Source organism: Mastomys coucha, unplaced genomic scaffold, assembly GCF_008632895.1.
Source record: "Mastomys coucha isolate ucsf_1 unplaced genomic scaffold, UCSF_Mcou_1 pScaffold23, whole genome shotgun sequence".
NCBI lineage: Eukaryota > Metazoa > Chordata > Mammalia > Rodentia > Muridae > Mastomys > Mastomys coucha.
The window spans coordinates 98,851,843-98,858,599 of NW_022196906.1; the positions used below are offsets into that span (position 1 = coordinate 98,851,843).

The following is a 6,757-nucleotide window of genomic DNA, read 5'->3' on the forward strand; positions in this document are numbered from 1 at the left end:
CTTTTCCGGAATGTCATGTATGGAATCACTCAGAATACATTTGCATTATCTTTCTATTACAGTAAGACAGTGCCCAAGCCAAGTTACTTTTGAAGTAAAGGCAGGTTCTGGAGGTTCAAATCTAAGGTCAAGCTGGCCATATTGGTTGGGGCCTCAGGTGAGAGAGGCAGGGCATATGGGGTAGTGGGGGAGAGGGTGATGGGATCAAAGTCCCACAATTCCCTTTATAGGCATTGTCCTAAATACCCAAGGACTTCCCATAAGGCTACTTCTTAAAGGGCCACTACGTTTCCTAATAACACTACGCTGGTGACCTAGCCTTACATATGAATCACTGAAGACACAGAGGAAAAGCTCCTTTTACTGGGCACAGTGCCCTGGATGTTATCCAAGCTCCAGATGCATCACGATTCATCCCTCTGTATCACTCACTGATCAGCATTTCACTCTACCATGCCTCATTTGTTCATCCATTCACAGCTGACCAACAGTTGGGTTCTTTCTAGATTCTGAGCATTATGAATTAAATTACTACATGTATTTATTTATGTGTCAGGTGAGCATATGGTTTTATTTCCTTGGATAAATACCTAAGGTGGATTGTATGGTAATTGTCTATTTAATATTGTAAGAAATCATCATCTCCCAACGTGGCTGTTCTACTCTGCATTTCCACCCCTAGAGCTCCTGCTGTTCAATGTCCTTCTGAGAGTTTACACTATCTTTAAAGCTTTGATGCCAGGGCTTCACGTCTCTATTATCCATCACTCATGTGCTGGTAAGTATGCAAAAGGAGACCATTTCACCTGTGAAGAAACTGGTACGCAGACATCAATGTTAAGTGAAGGTGAGTGAAGATTGGTTCTCCCATGCTTTGCTTCTAGCTGGCTGGTCACATGGCCAGGTCACACTTCTCTAGGCCAGGCACTACCGCCCCTTATAAAGCAAGGCCACTCATGAATGGAGCGGTCTCCAGGTACATTGCAACTAGAGATACTGACAGTAACTTGAACACATATCTTGACTTTGTAACTTAGTATCCCCTAATGGAGTCTCTAAGTTTCTAGGATCCTCTAAGATAATTGAACAAGAAGATGTTTGTGGGAAAAGTATTCCACCTTAAATTGTGTTTTTCTGCTGAGCATTAGCTTCTCTTTCTCCCCATGACTCCAGGAATTCTATTTCTTGCTGGTTCTGTAGAGGGGTGAACACACAGTACAGGGGCTATGTGATTACGGTTCCACTTACTGTTCTGAAGGTCAGACAGTCTAAGATGAAGGTGTGGCAGGTTTGGTGGCTGTGGAGAGCTGCTCTCAGACCCTCCAGACCCTCCAGAGGGGGAGAATTCTGTTCTCATGTGGTGGAGGCAGATGTGCAAAACTGCAAACTCCTCTTGCAACACTTCCTAATGGCATTAGCTCATTCAGGAGTTAGTCATCCCCTAAGTGGCTTCCCCTTATTTCCTTCTTCCTTCTCTATATCCCTCCATTCCTCTTAACACTATCACGTGAGTATCGAGTGTCAATGTGGATTTTGGAGAGGTTACTGCCAGGCTACAGTGGGGGTATTAGCTCAGAAGTCAAGACCCAGGCTCCTGGATATGCGAGTCCTGCTGGCTTCACACACTCCTCATTCCAGGGGAAGGGAGGCAGCTTTTTACAGCTCCACAGGACTGACCCTGATGCCTGGGGTCCTGATGCCTGGGGCTCAGGTATTAGAGGTGGGAGAGAGCTTTCGTTAGTTTAGAAGTGCAGGTGGGTGATGGTATATGAGTTGGAGACACAAATCATGGACATGAATTATCCCTGCTAAACTCTGAGAGAAGAGCAGCCATGTTTTAGGGGACAGGAAGGCTCAAGGTATATAATATGTTCTGCAAGGACAAGGAGTGACTGGGGAAGTTAGGGACTAATTGGAGAAGAATGGTAAGAGATAGGATGATGAAGACAAAGCAGAGCACAGGGGCATCTCAATAGATACGGAAACGGCTCCTGAAAGAGTTTACCATCCCCTCATAATATTCCTGAGAAACTAGGAATGCAATGATTGTATCTCAACACAATTAAGCCATATTATAGCAAACCTCGTTTGCTGTATAAAATGGGGGTGGAGGCTTTCTCTCTAAAACACGGGCTGAGATAAGGGTGCCTAGTCTCTCTCTTCTTGTCTAGCACAGCACTTGAAGTCTTGGCTAGTGCAAGAAAACAGCAGAAAGAAATAAAAAAATATAAATAGGAAAAGACGATGTGAAATTATTCCCATTTGTAGATAATATGATTCCTATATTTAGAAGAACCGAAATTCTTCACCAGAAAATTCTAAGCTGTAATAACTTACAGCAAAGTAGCAAGATAGAAAATCAATATACCAATAACAAATTTGGTGAGAGAGAAATTAGAAAAAAAATCCCATTCAGAATAGCTTCATATAAATAAACACCAAACAAAAATGTCAGACTGCACCCAGCCAAGGAGGTGCAAGACTTCTGCAGTGGAAGCCTCATTTGTTACAAAGTCACATTTGTGCGGATGTTTGTGGGGAATCTGTGAATGTGGGTGCAGAGTTCAGGGACCGTATGAAGATGGGAGAGAACTTTTGCCTACTATAAACACGTGACAGGGGACTGATACCTATAACTGCTAAAGAATTACCACTTACCCCCTAGTCCCCAAGATCAAAGCATTCAGTCTTGAATGGTAAGGAGGTGAACTGAACAGATAACCATGGAAAAAAGAAATATAAATGGCCAAGAAATATGTGGGGAAATGTCCAACCTCCTTAGTCATCAGGAGAATGCACAGCCGAGGTGCACTGAGATTCCATCTCACTCCAGACCGAAGGACACCATCAAGAAAACGAAGTCAAGAAATGCTTGTGAAATGCAGAGAAAGAGCAGCATGCACACTCTGCTCCTGGGAGTTGGTGTGAGCCAACTGCAGACACCTGGGCATCAACGTGGAGCTTCTTTAGAAACCTAAAGCAAGCAAACCCACCCAGGGGTCCATATTCAGCATCCCTGGGCATTTACTAGAAGGACTGTATCTAAGTCAACATGCCACAAGGAATCTGCACATGCGTATTTACGGCAGCTCTATTTAGAACAGCTGAGAAAAGGAGCTAGCCCAGGTGTCCTCCAACAGTGACTGGATAAAGAAAATGTCATACATATACAAGGTGAAATTCTATTCAGTTGCTAAGAATGAAACTGGACTGGGGATATGGCTCAGTTAATAAAGTGCCTGCTGAGCAAACATGACCTGGGTCCAGCACCCATGTAAAACCAGGCATAGATGTGTGTGTCTGCAACCCCAGTGTTGGGGGCAGGAGGCTAACATAGACAGACCGCTGGGAGCTCATTGGCCAGCCAGCCTAGAAAATCAATGAGCTCCAGGTTCTCTGGGTTTGAGACATCATCTCAAAATAAGGTTGTAGGCTGGTGTGATGGCTGAGTGGATAAAAGTCCTTGCCATGCGAGCTTAGTGATCCACGTTTGATCCTCTGACCTTCATGGTAGAAATGGAGAACTCACTCCAAAAGGCTGTCCTCTGAGCACCACATGTGTGCTCATGTGCATGCAAACATTTTACATGATAACAATAATAAAAGGTGGGAAGTGACCAAAGGAGACACTGGCTTTGACTTCTGGCCTCTGTATGCATGGTATGCATTCATACATTCATACACTAACCCACATGGAAGAGCTCAGACATTGCACCATTCACACATACACACAATAGACTTGGGGGAAAAAAGCAGTGAAATTATAACACTTGCAGAAAAATGAATAGAACTGGAGACGATTGTGTAAAGCAAAAGAAGCCAGTTTCAGAAACATACATTGCACGTTTTTATTTGTATACAGAATGTAGTTATGCCACTCTCATGACAGAAAAAGTGCCTAGAGAGGAACACAATGAACAAGAGAAGGGTATGAGGGGAGAGAAAGACAAATCAGTGAACATCTTTGGCACATATGGGACTTAGATCGACAGTTATACACATTCACACACACATAAATGCAGAAAGGGGAACTATTTGGTGAAAGTGGACCAGTGAGAGTGGGGGAGGAGAAGCGTGGAGTATAGCTGGCAGATGAGTGTGAAAAATGTAATACTGTAATGTGTGTGTGTGTGTACACGAAAATGTCATAATAAAATAAAATTTATAAAGAACTTCAAAAGCAGAGGTGTGAGGAGTCAGCCAGGCAGGCTTGGAGCCTCTGTGAGGGATGGTGACCTAGCCCCAGGTGCACATGGAGCCTCTGGCCAGCTGGCATGGTCTGAACTGTGACCCAACAAGACTCTGTGTTATGTAGAGTGGATGGACAAGGAGCCACTGCCTATAAATGATCACAAATGCCTCTGCATAGAGCCAGTGACTGATTCCCCACCTGACTCTATGTTGTACCACAAGCAGGGCCTGCTGCTGAGGCTGATGGCTCCAGTGTTGACCTGTGGCTGCACGGCTCGTTAGTTAAAAAGGAAGCAATGTATACATGAGATATTTTATTGTGGGAAAGAGAAAATAGGCTGGTCAAGTAAGAGAGAAGGAAAGGAGAGGAAGGAGAGAGAGAAAGGAAAGAAAAGAAAGCAAGAGAGCAAGAGGGCAAGAGAAGAGTAAGAGAGGAGATAGAGCAAGAGAGGGCCAGCAGAGAGGAGACAAAGAACGAGAAAGTGAGGAAGAGCAAGAGAGAGAGGAGGGGGCAAACTGCCCCTTTTATTGCATGGGACATGGCATGTCTGGCTGTGGTCAGATGACTGGGCGTAGGGTCCAGCTAGAATGCTGGGAGCTTGGGGCATTGTCTGCCTGATAGAGCACACATTTCCTGCTGGGGCAGCTGTGAGGGGTTGTGACTGAAACAGGAACTAAAGACTCAGGAGTTATGACCAAGCTCCTTCCACCCTCTGCAAGCAGAAATTGCCCACAGGGGTCCAGGGCTCAAAGCCAAATACTGAGCTTAAGTTACCTGAGCAGACCACTGCCCTACAACTCTAATGTCAGGTGGTGGCACCATTCTCCTGCTGAGCTGGTCACCTGAACCTCAGAGCTGAGTCTGTGTTTACTTCTCAATCTGGCATCCAATCACGAGTGCACATCTAACTACCCATGTTTTCATAAACATTTCCCAAAGGGTACAAATTATACAGGCTAATAACAAGAGTAATTCCACATCGTACATCCTGACACCTGAGCAGCAGCTCTTTAAGCAATGGCACATTGGAAGTTTTCTTCCTTGCTATGCTCTGTGGATTGGTGTTATAACTGTGCTAAAGACAGCAGAAGTTTTAAGTCAACACCAGCCTTTGTCACTACAAGATCATGGTACGTCACAGAGCCTGTGCTTCTAATTGGCAGATCAACGTGTGCACTGCTTTTCCATGGCTATCCTGACTTTAGCATGAGGATGACATATCTTAAAACATACGATAAAGTGTAGAGTATGATACAATGCATGAGTATCTAAATCCCTTCAGAAACGAAGAAGCACTTTTAATAGAAGAGGCATAGTGACCATCCTGGGATGTAATTATCCTAAAACAAGAAAAATAAACCCACAGAAAATCTCGCTTTTCTGACACAAGTTCCACATTAACTCATTATTTTCGTATTGATTTGCTGTCATGGTCATCCAACCCTTCCTAATGATGTCCTGATGGATGTTTACAATAGCTTGATTCAGATTGGAGTAGAGTGACTTTAGAACTCAGAATTACAGACTGGGGATATAGCTCAGTAATTAAGTGCATGCCTAGTGAGGCCCTGGCCAACCCTCAGTACCCCAGAAGAAAATCAGGGGCTGGAAAGATGGCTTGGTGGGTAGTGTATGTTGCACAAGCAGGAAGATCTGAGTTTGGCTCACCACTGCCTACATAAAAGCTGAGCATGGTGCTGTAAGTCTGTAATCCTAGACTTGGGGTGGCAGCAAAGATGGATGGATCCCCTGGGGCCCCATGGCCATCCACCCTAGCTCCAAAGTTAGCTCCATGTTCAGTGAGAAGGCCTGTCTCAAAAAACAAGTTGGAGAGTGATTGAAGAGGGTCCCTGACATCAACCTTTGTCTCTGCACTCACCTACATGAGAAAACAGCTCCCCACGTGCCCACAATATAGCACCCGCACATGCACTCACATACACACACATGCACACACACTTTCACACACACACACAATTTTTTTGAAAAGTCCAATAAAGTAAATAAAAATACCACCTAATGGAATACCTTCATTTATAGGTTACATGGACAAGATAATATAGCTAAGGGGCAGCTTAGCATAGGCAAGGTAGTTCCCAGCGGAGAGCACTGAGGGTGAGAGGCCAGTGGCTATTTCAGAATTGCTATAATGATGGGTGGCCACATGAATTATACGGACAATCCCTCTGCCTTGTATGCTCTAAACCTCACTAAGCAATGAGCCTCCAATCAAGGGCTACACGAGGTCCTTCTTGGTTGGATTACAATTATGCTTCCTTTTATCAATCAAACCTGTCAGTTTTCATTTTCTAAAATCAGTGCCATCCAGCTTCCCAGAACTAGAAACAAGTATGGGAAGATAAAACAAATTGCCTAATCAAACAAAATGAGGCTCATTGGGTTGGCAAAGCAAAGCTTAAAGAAATAAAGTATACAAAAATAAGAAAGTAGAACATGCTAGGTTTGGAAGACTTGTGGATTTGTTTGATTTGGGCAATCTCCCCCTCCCCCTCTCCCTCTCCCTTTCTCCCTCCCCCTCCCCTGGCCCCTCCTCCCTCTCCTCCC

At 44.5% G+C, this 6,757-nt stretch overlaps 1 protein-coding gene across 5 annotated transcripts in view; it reads right to left on the bottom strand.

The window, feature by feature from the left end:
* The window catches only part of Nek11 (NIMA related kinase 11), a 238,726-nt gene that overhangs the window by 5,761 nt on the left and 226,208 nt on the right, over positions 1-6,757 (bottom strand). The gene's annotated exons all lie outside the window — the stretch shown is intronic.